This window comes from Capra hircus, chromosome 11 (genome assembly GCF_001704415.2).
Source record: "Capra hircus breed San Clemente chromosome 11, ASM170441v1, whole genome shotgun sequence".
Lineage (NCBI taxonomy): Eukaryota > Metazoa > Chordata > Mammalia > Artiodactyla > Bovidae > Capra > Capra hircus.
Window position 1 is genome coordinate 11,431,484 of NC_030818.1, and position 20,077 is coordinate 11,451,560.

Sequence of the window (20,077 nt, forward strand, 5' to 3'; positions counted from 1 at the left end):
CTACTGGAGACCTACAAGGACAAAGGATTCTAGCACCAAGAAGTTTGCAACTAGCCATACCCACGTTGCCCCTTTAGGTATAAAAGAAACCCAAATTCTAACTAGGGTAAGATGATTCTGTGGAACACTCCTCCACCATCTTCTCAGCCTGCTGGCTTTCTGAATAGTTACCATCTCTTGCCCCAACACCTCGTCTCTCAATTTACTGGCCTGATGTACGGAGAGCAGCGCAAGCTTGCACTCAGTAATGCTATGATGCTCCTTTTTAAGAGTTCTCCCTGCAACAGTGGCAGAGATTAAAGCAGTGCCCAGATAAACTCTGTGCTTGTGTTTTGTTTGGCCAATAGGGCTTTTTTTTTTTTCCTTTTAAAATGTGAGGTGACATTTCTAAAGTGGAAGATTTTACATAGCATCAGAATTTCCAGCTTCTTTGGAGTAATGGGAATGCCTGGCAAGCTGGATTCTGATTGAGGTGAGCCAACAGCACCTCTTGGAAAGAAGACTGTGCTCCAGTTTGCCAAGATTTTCATCACTCACAGGTGCAGGGAAACATTTGTTTCCCACTAATGACACATATGCTAGTAAAGTAATGCTCAAAATTCTCCAAGCCAGGCTTCAGCAATACATGAACCGTGAACTTCCTGATGTTCAAGCTGGTTTTAGAAAAGGCAGAGGAAACCAGAGATCAAATTGCCAACATCTGCTGGATCATCGAAAAAGCAAGAGAGTTCCAGAAAAACATCTATTTCTGATTTATTGACTATGCCAAAGCCTTTGACTGTGTGGATCACAATAAACTGTGGAAAATTCTGAAAGAGATGGAAATACCAGACCACCTGACCTGCCTCTTGAAAAATCTGTATGCAGGTCAGGAAGCAGCAGTTAGAACTGGACATGGAACAACAGACTGGTTCCAAATAGGAAAAGGAGTACGTCAAGGCTGTATATTGTCACCCTGCTTATTTAACTTATATGCAGAGTACATCATAAGAAACGCTGGGCTGGAATAAGCACAAGCTGGAATCAAGATTGCCGGGAGAAATATCAATAACCTCAGATATGCAGATGACACCACCCTGATAGCAGAAAGTGAAGAGGAACTAAAAAGCCTCTTGATGAAAGTGAAAGTGGAGAGTGAAAAAGTTGGCTTAAAGCTCAACATTCAGAAAACGAAGATCATGGCATCTGGTCCCATCACTTCATGGGAAATAGATGGGGAAACAGTGGAAATAGTGTCAGACTTTATTTTTCTGGGCTCCAAAATCACTGCAGATGGTGATTGCAACCATGAAATTAAAAGACGCTTACTCCTTGGAAGGAAAGTTATGACCAACCTAGATAGCATATTCAAAAGCAGAGACATTACTTTGCCAACTAAGGTCCGTCTAGTCAAGGTTATGGTTTTTCCAGTGGTCATGTATGGATGTGAGAGTTGGACTGTGAAGAAGGCTGAGTGCTGAAGAATTGATGCGTTTGAACTGTGGTGTTGGAGAAGACTCTTGAGAGTCCCTTGGACTGCAAGGAGATCCAACCAGTCCATTCTGAAGAAGATCAGTCCTGGGATTTCTTTGGAAGGAATGATGCTAAAGCTGAAACTCCAGTACTTTGGCCACCTCATGTGAAGAGTTGACTCATTGGAAAAGACTTTGATGCTGGGAGGGATTGGGGGCAGGAGGAGAAGGGGATGACTCAGGATGAGATGGCTGGATGGCATCACTGACTCGATGGACGTGAGCCTGAGTGAACTCTGGGAGTTGATGATGGACAGGCAGGCCTGGCGTGCTGCGATTCATGGGGTTGCAAAGAGTCAGACACGACTGAGCGACTGGACTGAACTGAATGATACACAGCTGAATTCTTACTTAGTGGTGATGGTCAAAACATTAAAAGCCAGGGCACTGAGTGGGATTGTGGAGAAGTGGATCTCAGGATGAGATGAGGAGGCTTTTGAGGCTTTAACAAGGACAGGACTCTGTATACCTGTATATCATTTGAAGCTCCCCTGTTTTTCACTTATCTATTAAGGATGGAAGATACAGAGGTTAGATTTGATTGCTTCAAAGCGAAGCTCTCTTGTACTGGCCCAAAGGCCTGCTCTTTAAGTAAACTTTAATAGCTTCCCCTGCTCTCCTGGCCTCAGATAACAGGTTGGTGGAAGCACAGCCCCATCCATTCATTCGTTCAGGATTTATTGAATTTCTACCATGTGCGAGGCTTTGAAGAAAGGAGGGAACAATAAAGGGATGGCCTAACCTCTTCTAAACTTAGCAGCTTCTAAGAGGAACTATTTGGAAATAGCACCCAAGGAGAGTATGGTTTGCTTGACTGGAAGAGAGCCTGGAAAAATTTTCTTTTCTGAGAAAAATTGTTATCTGCTGTACCTGTCCTCCCACCTGTCTTATTTCAAATAATATTTCAGTAATTTATGAATAATACTTCAAGGGCAACACAGCTCATAGAATTCATTTAATAGTAGCACTGCTGCTACTGCTGCTGCTAAGTCACTTCAGTCGTGTCCGACTCTGTGCGACCCCAGAGATGGCAGCCCACCAGGCTCCACCGTCCCTGAGATTCTCCAGGCAAGAACACTGGAGTGGGCTGCCATTTCCTTCTCCAATGCATGAAAGTGGAAAGTGAAAGTGAAGTTGCTCAGTCATGTCCGACTCTTCACGACCCCATGGACTGCAGCCCACCAGGCTCCTCCATCCATGGGATTTTCCAGGCAAGAGTACTGGAGTGGGGTGCCATTGCCTTCTTACAATTTTTGTATCCATTTGTTCATCCTTAGACAATTAGATTGTTTCCATATCTTGACTATGGTAAATAATGCTGCAATGAACACAGTTCAGTTCAGTCACTCAGTCGTGTCCAACTTTTTGCAACCCCATGGACTGTAGCATGCCAGGCTTCCCTGTCCATCACCAACTCCTGGAGCTTGCTCAGACTCATGTCCATCGAGTCAGTGATGCCATCCAACCATCTCATCCAATGAACACAGGGATGCATGTTTCTTTTCAAATTAGTGTTCTTGTTTCCTTTGGATAAATACCCAGAAGTAGAATTGCTAGATCATATAGGAGTTCTATTTTTAATTTTTTGAGATACCTTTATACTATTTGCTATGGTAGTTGCACCAATTTGCATTCCCACCAACAGTGCACAAGGGTTCCCTTTTCTCCACATCATCACCAACGCTTGTTTCTTGTCTTTTTTATAGCAGCAGTTCTAACAGGTAAGAAGTGATATCTCATTGAGGCTTTGAGTTGCATTTCCCTGATGATTAGTAATGTCAAGCATCTTTTCATGTGTTGCCCATCTGTGTGTCTTCTTTGGTAAAATGTCTATTCAGATCCTCTTATCCATTTTTAATCGGGTTGTTTGGCTTTCTGCTTCTGAATTGTATGATTTGTCTGTTTTAGTCCATTATCAGGTATATGATTTGAAATTATTTTCTCTCTTTCAGTGGATTTCCCTTTTTATAGTGTTGATAGTTTCCTTTACTGCGCAGAAGTTTTTTTAGTTTGATACCCTCTCATTTTTTCATTTTTTGCTTTTATTGCTTTTGGTGTCAGATTCAAACAATGATTGCCAAGACCAATATATCAAGGAGCTTACAGCTTATGCTTTCTTCTAGGAATTTTATGGTTTCAGGTCTTATGTTCAAGTCTTTAATCCATGTTTAGTTCCATTTTTGTGTATTATGTAAGATAGTGGCTCGATTTCATTCTTTTGCAAAAGGTTGTCCAACTTTCCTAGTACCAATTATTGAAGAGACTGTCCTCTCCCTGTTTGATGTTTTTGGCCTCTTTGTCATTTTAATTTTATTTTTATTTTGTCATAATTATTTAACCAAATTTGTGGGTTTACCAATACCATACTGTTTCAGTTGCAAAGCTTTGTAATATATTTTGAAATTAGGGAGAATGATGACTTCAGCTTTATTTTTTCTCAGGAGTTTTCTCTAGGAGCTTGTATATCTGGAAGTTCTCAGTTCACATACTCTTAAAGCCTAGTTTGAAGGATTTTGAGCATTACCTTGGTAGCATGTGAGACAAATGCAATTGTGTGGTAATTTGAGCATTCTTTGGCATTGCCCTTCTTTGGGATTGGAATGAAAACTGACATTTTCCAGTCCTGTGTCCACTGCTGAGTTTTCCACATTTCCTGGCAGATTGAGTGCAGCACTTTCACACCATCATCTTTTAGGATTTCAAATAGCTCAACTGGAATTCCATCACCTCCACTAGCTTTGTTTGTAGTGATGCTTCCTAAGGCCCACTTGACTTCACACTGCAGGATGTCTGGCTCTAGGCGAGTGACCACACCATTGTGGATATCTGGGTCATTGAGACCTTTTTTGTACAGTTCTGTGTATTCTTGCTACCTATTCTTAATCTCTTTTGCTTCTGTTAGATCCTTACCATTTCTGTCCTCAAGATTGCCAGGAAAAATGTCAACAGCCTCAGATATGCAGATGATACCACCCTAATGGCAGAAACTGAACACAAACTAAAGAGCCTGTTGATGAAGGTGAAAGAGGAGAGTGAAAAAGCTGGCTCAAAACTCAACATTCAAAAAACTAAGATCATGGCATCTGTTCCCATCACTTCATGACAGATAGATGGGGAAAAATGGAAACAGTTACAAACCTTATTTCTTGGGCTCCAAAATCACTGCAGACAGTGACTGCAGCCACATTATTAAAAGACACTTGCTCCTGGGAAGAAACATAGGTTTCAAACCTAGACAGCATATTAGAGAAGAAACATACATGACAAACCTAGACAGTGTATTAAAAAGCAGAGACATCACTTTGCTGACAAAGGTCCATATAGTCAAAGCATGGTTTTTCTAGTATTCATGTAGGGATGTGAGAGCTGGACCATAAAGAAGGCTGAGCGCTGAAAAATTGATGCCTTCGAACTGTGGTGCCGGAGAAGATTCTTGAGAGTCCCTTGGACAGCAAGGAGATCAAACCAGTCAATCCTAAAGGAAATCAATCCTGAATCTTCATCGGAAGGAATGATGCTAAAGCTGATGCTGGAAACGATTGAAGGCAGGAGTAGAAGGCAACAACAGAAGGTAAGATGGTTGGGTGGCCTCCCCAACTCAATGGATGTGAATTTGAGCAAAACTCCAGGAGACTGCGGAGGACAGAGAAGCCTGGTGTGCTGCAGTCCATGGGATCACAAAGAGTTGAACACGACTTAGTGGCTGAACAACAACCATCATATTGATGTGTTTTATCACTTTTATGTGAACTCAATAAATATTTCTTAAATCAGCCTTTTAAACCACTGTAGCATCAATCTGTAAGTCATTGCCTCCTTATGTTTACCTTGTTGAATGCAGGGCTTCAGACTGCTTTAAGGTATAAGGACAGAGCTCTGTGTATCAGTCAAGCTCAGTGCTTTGCAGAATAGATTATTGTCCCCTGCTCCATATGCAGGAGGGTTATAAGTTATATGTGTGTGTGTGCACCTGGGTGCTTGAATGTGTGTATGTCTAAAAGGTGGTCTCTAAGTCTGCTTTTGTTGGCCATGGAGAGAAGATGCTGATTGCTTGCAGAGGCATCTGGCCCAAGCACTCCAAAATCCTTTGACTTAATAGCAAAACACACAGATATGATACCTGTACAAGGAAGCATTCTGAACCTCTGAACAAAGAGTGGGTTAAGCATACACATTTAACCTTGCTTCCTCCTGAAACAACAACAACAATAAAGTTGTTATTGTCACTTTTAATGATACAAACATACTTGGTTTGGGAGATGGGAAAGGAGGTAATTACAAAATTTTGGATGCTGGAAATAACATAGATGACTTAGGAGACTCAAAGAGGCCAAATTATTGGCAGCAATGGAGAGAGCTGAGATCCAGCTTAACCTACTGGCAAAATTCTAAAAAGGATCAGAAATTGGCAACACCAACTATCTCTAAATGAATGATAATGAGGGAGGCTATGATAGCAAGTAAGTAAAAGCCAGTGAGAATCTAAATCTCCTCCTTCAGTCTACACCTGTGGTTGATTAATCCTCTCTTGCCTCAGATTATCTGTAGGCTGTTACAGACTAAATATTTACCCCTAAAATTCATATGTTGAAATCCTAGCCCCCGATTCGAGGTGGGAAGGTATTTAGGTCACGAGAGTGGAGCCCTTATGAATGAGATTAGTGCCTTAATAAGAACTCGAGAGCTTGTCCTTGTTCTCTGCCACATGAGATACAATGAAAAGATGGCTTTCGTAAACCCTCACTGGACACTGGATCTGCCGTCACCTTGATCTTGGATTTCCCAGCCTCCTGAACTGTCTGTGGTTTAAGCCACCCAGCCTACAGTAATTTGATATAGCAGCCTGAACTGTCAAAGACAAAGACTACAGGTTTATTTTCTGGAAAGGGAGAAACAGAAGATCTCTGGGCTAGAGAATACCAAGTACCGGTGAGACCATGAACACCCTAATAAATGGAGATGAGGGAATGAGAAGGCAGGATTAAGTGGACAAATAAGACTGAAGGCTGGGACACCACCCCCCATCCCCCCGCCAGGCTTCTTCCCCCACTGAGCCCTAAGAATGATGGCAGCAAGACCTTGATCCTTCACACTGCACATTAGAAGAATCTGACCATCCCAAGAGGAAATACCTAACATCAGGAGTTTACCATCAAATGGTTTAATGAGATCATCTTATAATGAAGTCCAACGTCAACAAGCTCCATTCACTTACTCAGGGCTTTCAAATAAATGTTTAGTTCCCTCACCCCAAATAGAAACTATCTTATGAATGAAACAAGAAGATACTATATGAGAACAAAAAAGTTGCTAGAAATTAAAAATAGGACAGCAGAATAGTTATAAAAATTAATAGACTGGTAGGAAGATAAATTTGAAAACAGTTTTCCAGAGAGTAGAGCAAAAAATATAAGGCAAAAAGAAAGCAAGAATGCTAGTGGACCAACTCAGGAGATCCAAAATCTGGATGAGAGCAGTTTTATAAAGAGAGATAGAAAGTAAGGAAAAAGAAAAAAAAAGGAAATCAATAGTGAAACAATTCTAGAAAAATGTTCAGAATTAAAGGACACAAATTTCTACTGTACCCAGCACAATGCTAAAAAAAAAAAAAGATCCTACTAATTTCTAGAGAGAGGAGTAGAAACAACAACAACAAAAAAAATAGATTATATAGAAACAAAAGATGGTAATTAGAATGTTGTTGGACTTCTGGACAGTCACACCAGAAATTCTGAAGGAAAATTGCTTCTAACCGTGAATTCTATATTCACAAAAACCATTGATTATGCATGAGTGTAGAATCATATGCCTTTCCAGGTACACGTGCATGCTGTCTCTTCAGTTGTGTCCAACTCTTTGTGACCCTATGGACCATAGCTCACCAGGCTCTTTGTCCATGGGATTCTCCAGGCAAGGATACTGGAGTGAGTTGCCATGCCCACCTTTTTCCCAGGTATACAAATCTCAAAATATGTCTTACGTACTCTTGAATATATCAATAAATTAACTCAGGATTATGATAGTAAAATAAGACAGACCAATGAAAAAAGGCCTAGGATATAGAAAAGAAGAGCTGAAACACAGGAGAGGAGCAATAGGAGCCCATGATAACAGCTGAACTACTTGATGGCAGGTGGAAGTTGTATTTCTCTCTCTCTGTCAAAAGTAGGTGTGCTCTCCTGGGAAGGTCGATCACTCTGTCTTCCATAAGACTGTTCAGGGGCCCAAATCTTTCTATCCTATTGGTTTGCCATCATCTAGGATGTTGTCCTTATCTACATGGTCCAGTCTGGCTCACCAACACTCCATTTACATTCCAACTTTCGGGAAGAAGAGGGCAAGCAGCTTCCACTCATATCCCATTAGCTAGAATTGATTACATGATATATGCACTGGGAAGGATGGAAATCACGTGTTCCTGAGCTGGGTTATGGAAGTGGATTTTCCTTCCCTACAGCAACACTCCAACTTCACTGCTGTCATTAAGGTAGCTCCTGCCTTTCTTTAGTGGCTTGAGAAAAAAGGGAAAGAAATCAGAGCCAGTGCTCTTGCCCTCATACTTGTCCTTACTCCTCAAAACTCACCTTTTCTAGACCAATATCATATGATATAACTAATATATGGGATCTAAAAAAATGATATAAATGAGCTTATTTACAAAACAAAAACAGACTCACAGACATAGGGAACAAATTTATGGTTACCAAATGGGAAGGGGGGCGGGGAATGGATAAATTAGGAGTTGGGATTAACGTATACACTACTATATAAGACACATATAATTGACAAGTGCCTGCTATATAGCACAGTGAACTCTATTCAATGTTCTGTAATAACCTAAATGAGAAAAGAATCTGAAAAAGAACAGGTATATGTATACATGTAACTAAATTGTTTTGCTGTATACCTGCAACTAACACAACATTGTATTCCAATATAAAATTTAAAAAAAAATTTAACTTACTTTTTCTTTATTGCCTCCTTTGACCTAAGATTCCTCAATAGTTTGTCACCTGGTGACAGTTGCCTTATTTGTATTCTTTGGTTTCTTTCATTCATTTGTACCTTCATTTGACAGCTATTTATTGAGTACCTATGAAGTACCAGGCTTCCAGGATACCACATCCACCTTACATTTAGGCACTGGGGAGACCTCAGTGTAAAAAATAGGTTGAAACTAACATTGTAAATCAACTGTATATTAACTATGCTTCAATTTTTTTAAAAAGGCAAAAATTCTTGTCTTCCCAAAACTTCCTGCAGGCTGGTAGGGAGAAACACACACATTACATGCACACACACACACAAACACACACACACACTCACACAAAGTAAAACCTGTAGTGTATTGGGGATGGTGTTAAACTTCAAAGGAAAATGAAACAAAAATGGTGACTATGGAGTGCTAGGCTGGAGGGTGCTTGCAATTTAATGTAGAGTGGCCAGAGAATGCCACACTGAAAGCACAATGCTTGAGAACAGTAGGAGAGAGAGTGACCCATGAAGACAGCCAGAGGAGGGATATTTCAAGCATAAGTATTTCCGAACATAAGTGTTAAGGTTCTGAAGTGGGAGTGCTCTTGGCTTGTAGGAAGAACAGGAAAAAGTCAGGGTAGTTTTATTAGTGTTAGAAAGGCAGAGGGAATTTGGAGCAGAGATCAGAGAAATCACGGAAGGCCAGATTTGTATAGGATCTTATAGGCTTTTCCTCTTATTAAGAGAACTCTGGATAAGCATTGGAGGGATCTGAGCAGAAGGGACCTGCTTAGATTTAGGATCATTGTTGCTTCAGTTTTTAGAATAAACTGTATCTTCTAGGGAGAAGCAGGAGGACCATTTAGGATAGTATTTCTGTAATACAGATGAATGACTGTGGAGTTTTGGGCCAGGGTGATAGCAGGAAGGTCATGAGAGGTGATCCATATGGGGATGTATCTTGAAGAAAAACCCCAAAGTATTTGCTGAGGAAGTAGATTTGGACATATGAAAAAGATAATAATCAATAGTGACCCTAAGGTTTGGGGCCTGAGCAACTGGGAGGATAGAAATGGCCATTTCCTGGGATGGGGAAGACGGCAGAAGGAACAGGATTCTTCCAGGGGAAATCAAGAGCTTGGTTTTGCATCTAAGTCTAGATGTCTACTAGACATCCAAGAGGTAAGAGATCAAGTAGTGGATAATGTTTGGAGTAAAGTAGAGAGGTCTGCATTGGTGATATAAATTTAAGAGTCTTCAGCAGAGAGTTTTAAAGCCTCAAGGCAGGTTGAGCTCACCTAGAGAGTAAGTGTGGATGAAGATGGGTGGGCTTCCCAGGTGGCACTAGTGGTAAAGACCCCGCCTGCCAATGCAGGAGAGGAAAGAGACGTGGGTTCTATCCCTGGGTCAGGAAGATCCCCTGGAGGAGGGCATGTAACCCACTCCAGTATTCTTGCCTGGAGAATCCCATGGACAGAGGAGCCTGACAGGTTACAGTCCATAGGGTCACAAGGAGTCAAACACAACTGAAGGGAATCAGCACATGCATATACTCTAGACCTACTGAGGGTAGAATTCGGCAGGCTAGTTCAACAGATGACTCTCTAAGGCATTTTGAAGCATGGTATCTGCAATAGGGAACCCCTGCAATAGAGGTGACATCAACCATACCTACTCAGGAAAAAAATAATTATAAATATTTTCATACAATAAAAAAAATGAAAGCTTGCAAACTGTAGACAGTCATTTTTCATGTCTTTCTTGGTCATATAAAATTAGTGCCCTAAGTATATATATATATCTCCCATGTATATTATATAATATGTTGGGACAACTAGATATCTTTCTGGAAAAGATATATTTGGATCCATACCTCACACTATATACATCAATACAAACCCCAAATAGGGCAAAAATTTACGTGGAAAAATAAAACTATTAAAGGAGTCGAAGAAAGATGAGCAATTTCTTTGTAAGATTGGAGTGAAAGAGGCCTTTCTACGATTCAAAGTCCAAAAACCAAATAAGAGGGATTGCTATATTTACCCCCGAAAAGTCTGATGGCAAGAAACAGTCCAAGCTGTGTGCATGCTCAGTTGTCTCCAGCTCTTTTGTGACCCCATGGATTGTAGTCATCCAGACTCCTCTGTCCATGGGTGCGGGGGTCCAGCCCCGGTGGATCCAGGGTAATTCGAAGTGGGGACGGAGTCGGCAAGGAGAGACTTATTTATTTAGAGATATAAAGAGAGATTAGGAAAGAATAGTGTAGTAGGAAAATTAGTGGAGAAAAGAGGCTGAATAAGTTGGTTTACACAGGAGACCAATAAAGCACCGAGACAAGGGGATAGCACTGTCTATGTAGGCCACCGGCGCCCACTGGAGCCCCGCCTTGGGCTCCCTCTCGTGTGGGTCTTAGAAGCCAGGGCAAATAAGTAGACACGGAGAGCTTCTGTGCTCCAGACGGGAATTCAGCCTGAAAAGGGAGAAAAGAACGACATGGGGGAGCCAAGCATTGGTGCCAGACCCACAACTTTATTTTCAAAAGCAGCTTATATACCCCAAGTTGTACATAAAGAAATAATGGAATATGCAGAGTTAGGCAGGGGCAGCAGTCCTGACCTTTATTGAGACCAGGCTTCCTTTTGCATACCTTCCTGTATACAAAAGGTCTCAGGTGGTTTTACATCATCTTCTGGCCAGGGGACCTGTTAACATTTTTATGGCTCTTTTCCTAGATAAATGTCTATCAGCCAGAAAACTCATTTTCCCTTGAAGTGTTCTTTTCTTTAATCTGCATCACCCTCAAAGTACTAAATAAAGTTACATTCCTGTAGAACAAAGGTGCAGTGGGTTATAACAAAGAAAGTACTTAACTCAAAGATCTAATGTTGCTAATACCAGGGCTACTACCTATTTTTTCTACATACCAACTATATCAACAAATAAAAGATATGAAAACTTGGCAGCAAGTATTGGCTCAACAATGAAACCCTTAATCAGTCCTATTCTAATGATTTTGACTCCTCGGAAGCCCCTACGTTCCTAGGATGTTTTGAGCTTCCTGTGCCTCTTGCAGTCGGGAGGCCACAAACAATCACATGCGTAGCTGTAAGAGTCCGGACAAACTTGTCAGGCAGGCTAGAAAGCCATCAGAGGGATTTTTGGATTGAAACACTCTTATTATGCCCAGGAGACTTATTATCTAAAAGCTCTAAATTAACTTTTTCCAGAAAAAGGTGGTGGGGGGACAGCCCCCTGTTAATGTCAGAAGAGTAGGTGGAAAGCATAACACAGTAAAGCAGGCAGACTCTGATTTGGGGGGTAGATGCTCAAGAAAATCCAGGGGGACCCCTGAGGCCTGATCCCACCTTTGTGTTTGTCAGGCCCCCTTCCTCATGACCTTTGTCATGGGCGGGATTCCCCATGCTGGCTCCCGGCACATGGGGTTTTCCATGCAAGAATCTTGGGGTGGGTTGCCATTTCCTCCTCCATGGGATCTTCCTGACCCAGAGATCCAACCCCCGTCTCCAGTGGCTCCTGGACTGGCAGAAGGATCCTTCACCACTGGGTCACCCAGAGTCAGTTATAAGGCAGAGAAATAGGAAATATTTGCAACTCAGAAAACTGACAAAGGGATAGTTGTCTCAATATATAAAAAATTTCTTGCTATCACGACATGAAAGAACACAATATGAAAATAGGCAAAACATATAAACAGATGATTACCAGAAAAAAGAAATGTAAACGATTTTAAGCACATGAAGGATGCTCAATTTCACTTATAATGTGAGAACTGAAAATTAAAACAAAACTGACCCCCAAATTTGAAATTTAATAACATATTTTGGCAAGGAACTCTTATGCATTGCTGATTGCAACCCTATGGAAGGCAACTTGAAAATATCTTTCAAAATCACAAATGTTTTTATTCTTTGACCAGTAATCTCACTTACAGAATTTTACCTCAGACTTCCTATGTATTAAATAACTTATGTTAAAGGTTTTGCATTGCTTATAACAACAAAAGGTTAGAAAAGATCTAAATGTTATAAACAGTGGCCTGGTTAGGTACGTTACGGCGCCTCTACAATGTGGAATAGTACACGTTTGTAAAAATGAATGGGACTCTATGTACTAATGTGAGAGGATCTCCAGACTGTACTGACTGGAAAAGCAAAGTGAGGAACAGAAAAAAGAGTATATTATGTTACCTTTTGTGCATTATAAGGGGAGAATAAAAATATACACTTAGATTTTCTTACACTCACATATTAAATATTAGAAAGATCCCCAATAAATTATAAAATTAGTTAACTATAGAAGAAGAGGAGACTGTGAATATACTCGGAGTGTACCTTGTTGTATTATTCTGATTTTTTAAGCCTCATAAATGTATTCTCTATACAGAATTAAATTAAATAGGTTTTAAGTGAAAACAAAATGTACTAAAAGAACAAAGAAAGATTATATCAGAATTTTAATCTTTGTAGACTTCCTTGGCATTTTAGCATTCATAACATGAAACAAAATAATCTTTAAGAATTTAATTTTTAGTTATTAAATTTTATTTAGCTTTAAGTCTTTCATAAAAAGGCCTATTTGGGAATTCTTCACAGCTTGTGAGAATGACTTACAAGAACATCAACTTGGCCATCATAAAAGTTTGTAAGAAGGAAAACTCAAAAATCCTGTAAAGCAATATCTATGCTGCAATAACTCTGACCCAGATAGAACAAAGAATATAGACTATGAATAAAAGGAGAAAGTTTCAGAGAAAAATTTGATATCCCACACCCATTCTTTCCTTAATTAATCAAATTTCAAAACAACAGGCTTTATAAAAACATTTCAAGAAAATAGGTCCTCAAAATAGACTTTTGAGTCTATGCAAAAATTTAAACAGAAAGCTTGAAAAATATTGCTATAGACAACAAACTATTTTTAGTGCTAGAAGATGAAGGATTTTTGATGTTTGGTGAAGAAATAAAATCCTTCTATAAAATGTTACTAAAATATTTCTTAGAATTAAAATCTGTGGTGTGTAAAAATGTTAATGATATTATTCAATGTGCTACTTGTGTATCCTGTACATCTTGAAAATGAAGAAACTTGAAAACATTTGAAAATGCAGAAATAACTAAAATTCTTTCAAAAATAAGAACTATGGATTTCTGGAAATAAACAGAGTAGATCTTTTCCATACTCTACTCCAGACAAAGCAAAAAATGTGATGCAGAAGATATTTGGAATTGCTGTTGGACCAAAAGAAAGCCTTGACATTTTCTTTGCAGATAACAATAGCAACACAGCAACAACTCATGGTAGCTTCAAGATAAAGCAGTTAATTTGCTGGCATAGCTGAAGTAATCAACTCAGTTGTCTTGTGGAGGCAATGTTCCTTTCTCTGTCTGAATTTAACAATAAACATGAGCAGGAGGGAAGGCTAGAGTGACCCATGTGATAATGGATTGGCATTGGAGATATCAATATGAACTCATATTTAGATTAATATTGACACAAAAGAATAGACAAATAATAATAGATATGTGCACACACACACACACACACACATATATACATTTATAATCTGTCTTGTGAGAGGGTCAGAAGCAAAGATTACCCCAGTGGCAGTGAATATCGTATAAGTGTCCAGATCTTGGCTTGTAAAACCATTCTCTGTAAAAAGAACCACGGCTCCTTGGAGGAATGGGTGATTTTAGAACTGGTACAAAAAATGGCTTTGAGCCTGTTGTAGTGCCAGAAAGTAAAACAGTGCTTAAAAAATAAAAGCATTCACAATGACAGGGGCAAGGAGGCAACTGAAAGTGCTCACAGTGGCCAAAATGGAACAAATTAAGGAATAAAACCAAGTAGACTGGATTGTGACCCAAAGCATAAACTAATTTCCCATGAATCTACATGCTATAAAAAAACAAGTAATAAACAAAAGGAGTCGAATAGACAAAAGTGAAAGGGAAAGTGAAGTTGCTCAGTTGTGTCCGACTCTTTGCCACCCATGGACTGTAGCCTACCAGGCTCCACTGTCCATGGGATTTTCCAGGCAATAGTACTGGAGTGGATTGCCATTTCCTTCTCCAGGGGATCTTCCCAACCCAGGTATCGAACCCGGGTTTCCCTCTCATACAAAACAATTCCAAAGAATTCATGTAGATACTATCACCATAAGGAGTGCAGCCTAACTCCCCATTTCTTAACTGTGACTGTGCGTAGTGAATTCCTTCAAATGTATAGTATATAAAGGCCAGGGGGTGAGGACATTACAGTGGAAAAACAATGATGTGATGAGAATGTCACTTTACCACTGAGATCTTCCTCCCCCAAACCCATAATCCCAGAATAATCATGAGAAATATACTAGTCAAACCCATATTGAAGGACATTCTACAAAATATTTGACCAATACTGTTCAAACATATCATGATTATCAAGAACAAAGAAAGCCTGAGTAACTATCGTTGTCAAAAGGACACTGAAGAGACATAGCAACTAAATGTAATATTTTATACTGGAAGGGATCTCGGAACAGAAAAAGAATATTAGGTAAAAACTAAAGAAATCTGAATAAAGTGTTGACTTTAGTTAATAATAATACTTCAATATTGGTTCATTAGTTGTAAACAAATGTACCACACTAATCTAGAATATTAGCAGGGGTAAGCTACATGGAAATATATCATCACAATATTTTTTGTCAACCTAAAATTACTCTTAAAAAAGAGCCACTCAATAAATTTCTCTTCTTTTAAAAAATTATCAAACTTAGGTAGGTATATTTTAAAATTATTTATTATTCTTATTTTTATTGTTATTTTATTTATTTTTATTTTTTGGCTGTACCATGCAGCATGTAGAGTCTTCGTTTCTTGACCAGGGATTTAACCTGTGCCCCCTGCGTTGGAAGCACAGAGTCTCAACCATTAGACCACCAGGGGAGTCCTGATAGATATGTTTTTAAGTTTACGGTTTATTACTTCAAATGCATGCAAAATATTGGATGGATTAATGGAAGGATAGAGGGCTAACCAGATAGACAGGTATGTGATTAAATAAAAAAAGACAATAGTGAATTGTTAATAGTAAAATCTAGGTTGTTGACCCGTAATTCCATTTCTAGGTATTTACTCAAGAGAAATGAAAACATATGTCTCTGCAATAACTTGCATACAAATATTCACAGCAGCATTATGCACTGTCGCCCCAAACTGGAAACATTGTAAATGTCCATCAACTTGTGAATGGGTAAATAAAAGGTGGTATACATATAAACTGGAATACCACTAAGCAATAAAAAGGAACAGTTCTGATATATGCTACAACACAGGTAAACTTTATGAAAGAAGCCAGGCAAAAATAACTACTTATTGTATGAAACTTCTAGAAAGAGCAAAACAGACAGAAAGCAAACCAATGGTTACCTAAGACTAAGGGTAGAAGCAAGAATTAGCTCCAAATAGGCACAAGGAAACTTTTTGGAGTGATTGATATGTTCTAACACTGGATTGTGATGATATTTGCACAATTGTAAGTGTTCTCTATTTTTTGTTCTTAAATTTAAGTTTTTGATCCATTTAGAATTGACTTTTGTGTATGGTGTGAGGTGATGGTCCAACTATGGTTTTTTTTTTTTCTTGTAGATATCCTCTTTTCAGGCTTCCCAGGTGGTGCTCGTGGTAAGGAACCAGCCTGCCAGTGCAGGAGACACAAGAGACACAGGTTTGATCCCTGGGTTGGGAAGATCCTCTTGAATGGGACAGGGCACCCCACTCCAGGATTCTTGCCTGGAGAATCCCACGGACAGAGGAGCCTGGCAGGCTACGGTCCATAGCATTGCAAAGAGTAGGGCATGACTGAAGGGATTTAGTGCACACACACACATATCCTGTATTCACAAAAATACACTGTTGAGAAGCCCTAGACCTGTCTCCCACTGAATGGGCTTGGTACTCTTGTCAAAAATCAACTGGCCATAGATAAGAGAATTTATTTCTGGGCTCTCAGCTTTATTCCATTGCTCTATATGTCTATCTTTATGCCAGTGCCACACTGTATTGACAACTATAGCTTTGTACATTAGGAAATTAGGAAACTAGGAAACTGTGAGTTCTTCAAGATTGTTTTGGTTCTTGAGGGTATTTTGACATTCCGTATGAATTTTAAGATGGGCTTTTCCATTCCTGAAAAAAAGAACAAGAAATGCCATTGGAATTTTGAAAGGAATTACATTGAACCTGTATATCAGCTTTCCAATCTGTGAACATGGGGTATTTCCCCATTTATTTAGGTTTTCTTTAATTTTCAGCAACTGTTTTGTAATTCTAACCCATGTAAGATCTTTGAGACACTAGTCCACCATCTTCTCAGCCTGCTGGTTTTCTAAATAAAGTTACTGTTCTTCGCCCCAATACTTTTTCTCCTGATTCATTGGCCTGTGATTTGGTATTACAGCCTTGAACCTGGTAACATTTTCTTGCCTAATTGCTCTAGCTAGAACTTCTAGTACAATGTGAAAAAGAAGTGGCAAAAATCAACATCTTTGGTGTTTTCCTGATGTTGTTCAGTCACTAAGTCATGTCCAACTATTTGCGACCCCCATGAACTGCAGCACCCCAGGATTCCCTGTCCTTCACTGTCTCCTGGAGTTTGCTCAAACTCATGTCCACTGAATCAGTGATGCCATCCAACGATCTCATCCTCTGTGATTCCCTTCTCCTCCCGCCTTCAATCTTTTCCAACACCAGGGTCTTTTCCAATGAGGTGGCTCTTCATATAGGGTGGATTGGAACTTCAGCTTCAGCATCAATCTTTCAATGAATACTCAGGGCTGATATCCTTTAGGATTGATTGGTTTTATCTCCTTGTGGTCCAAGGGACTCTCAAGAGTCTTCTCCAGCACCACAGTTTGAAAGCATCAGTTCCTCAAGGAAAATCTTTCAGGATTTCACATTAGGTTTTTTTACATGGCCATTATCGTGTTGAAGAATTTCCCTTTATTTCTATTTGTTGAGTGTTTTTATCTTGAAAAAATGTTGGATTTTATCAAATAAATTTTCTGCATCAGTTCAGATGTTGATGGTCATTTTCCCCCTCATTCTATTAATGAGATACATAGAATTGATTAATTTTATATGTGAAACCAACCTTCCATTCTTGGGATAAATCCCACTTGGTAATGATTAAATTAATCCTTTTATATTCATAAGGGAATGTTGGTCTGTAATTTTCTTATAGTGTCACTTGCTTTGTTCTTAGGGTAATAGTAAAGGAGATTTTAACAACACAGTGAACAAGTTTGACTTAAAAGATATATACTGTGAACCTGCATGTGTATATATGTGTGTTTGTGTGCATTTGTTTGTGAAGACAGAGAGAGAATATTTTGTATCCACAACTAAACAACATTAATATTTTAATTACCCAAAGAACATAAACATAGAGATTTCTATAAATCCCTCAAAGTCTCTTACCACAATGTATTATTAGTGGCTGCTGCTGCTAAGTTGCTTCAGTCATGTCCACTCTGTGCGACCCAATAGATGGCAGCCCACCAGGCTCCTCTGTCCCTGGGACTCTCCAGGTAAGAATACTGGAGTGGGTTTCCATTTCCTTCTCCAGTATTAATAGCAAATGGTTTTATTATTATTTTTTTAATCACTTAAATTTCTAAAATCATCTTTCCAGATAATTCAGTTCAAAGTAGAAATAAAAATCTGTTCATTAAATAATAACAATGACAGCCCTACTTTGTACACTAGCAAAACCTTTCTCTGAGGAAAACTTACATTACTAAGTAGCTTTTATTAGAAAGCAAAGAAGAAAAGAAATGAATGAAATGAGTTCATTGAGTTAAGGATCTGTGTTTGCAAACAACAGAAATCAACTTGGACAAAATAAAAACAGAAAAAAATTTGGTTCAATTCAGCACTGAAAGAAAAAGCTAAAAAACACAGGTCTTTGGAAGGAATTACGCTAAAGCTGAAACTCCAGTACTTTGGACACCTCATGCGAAGAGTTGACTCATTGGAAAAGACTCTGATGCTGGGAGGGATTGGGGGCAGGAGAAGAAGGGGACGACAGAGGATGAGATGGCTGGATAACATCACTGACTCGATGGACGCGAGTCTGAGTGAACTCTGGGAGTTGGTGATGGACAGGGAGGCCTGGCGTGCTGCGATTCATGGGGTCGCAAAGAGTCAGACACGACTGAGCAACTGAACTGAACTGAACTGAATAAAGGGCAGAAATTGCAAGTGGCTCTGGGGTTGCTTTCTGAACCAGGAAACAGAAAGCAGTGAATCAGTACAGGATGAATCAATTAGTAGATGAATCAGCTACAGCTGCTTCAAGTCTTATGATTTTGCTTAAGATTTAGTTGCCATGGAAAGAGCATAAAATTAGCCTAGGTCAGGTTTCATGTCTATTTCTTAATCTAGAAAAGTTCAGTGTGTCTTCACTGATGGTTTCACCAAGTAGTATCTAATGGGGACATTACTTCCTCAAGAAAAATTGGAATGGTGCTATCAGAGGAAGGGGCAATGAATATGGTATGGAAACAACAAATTGTCCATTGTGCACCATTTGATGCTAGATTTTTGCTAGGATGTTCACTACAGCATTTATTTATAGTACCATAAATCTACTTATCTTTATGGCAAAAAGCATTTATCTCACCATAAAGTTATGAGATCTCAATATTAACTGAACTGATAAATATAGAGTATTTAAGACCATCTATGATACAGCCATTATAACTATGTTTTGGACAAATATGTAAAGAATAGAAAAAACTTACAGTGAATAAGTAGAATAAAATCTGTTCAGAGTCTATGAATTAAATTTAGTTAAAGCATTTTATTTATGCATGTAACCAACTCCTGAGAAAAATATGAAATATGTGTGTGTATATCCAGAAACTAACATCTGAACCTGTAAAGATAACCTTATTTGGGAAAAAGGTCTTTGTAGATGTAAGCATAATAAAAAGAGTGACCTTGAGATCATCTTAGATTATCCGCCTGACTTAGATCTAATGACCAGGGTCCTTAAAAGAGACAGAATACAAGACACAAACACAAAGAAGACATGGCCACGTGAAGGTAGAGTTTGGAGTAATGTGACCACAGAGAAAGAATTACTGGAGTCACCAGAGGCTGGAAGAAGCAAGAAACTGTTCTCTTCACTCTTAAAAGAACTGCAGCCCTGCTAACAGTTCAGTTCAGTTCAGTCGCTCAGTCGTGTCCAACTCTTGCGACCCCATGAATCGCAGCACACCAGGCCTCCCTGTTCATCATAGCTCCCGGAGTTCACTCAGACTCACACCCATCGAGTCCGTGATGCCATCCAGCCATCTCATGCTCGGTTGTCCCCTTCTCCTCCTGGCCCCAATCCCTCCCAGCATTAGAGTTTTTTCCAATGAGTCAACTCTTCTCATGAGGTGTCCAAAGTACCGGAGTTTCAGCTTTAGCATCATTCCTTCCAAAGAAATCCCAGGGTTGATCTCCTTCAGAGTGGACTGGTTGGATCTCCTTGCAGTCCAAGGGACCCTCAAGAGTCTTCTCCAACACCACAGTTCA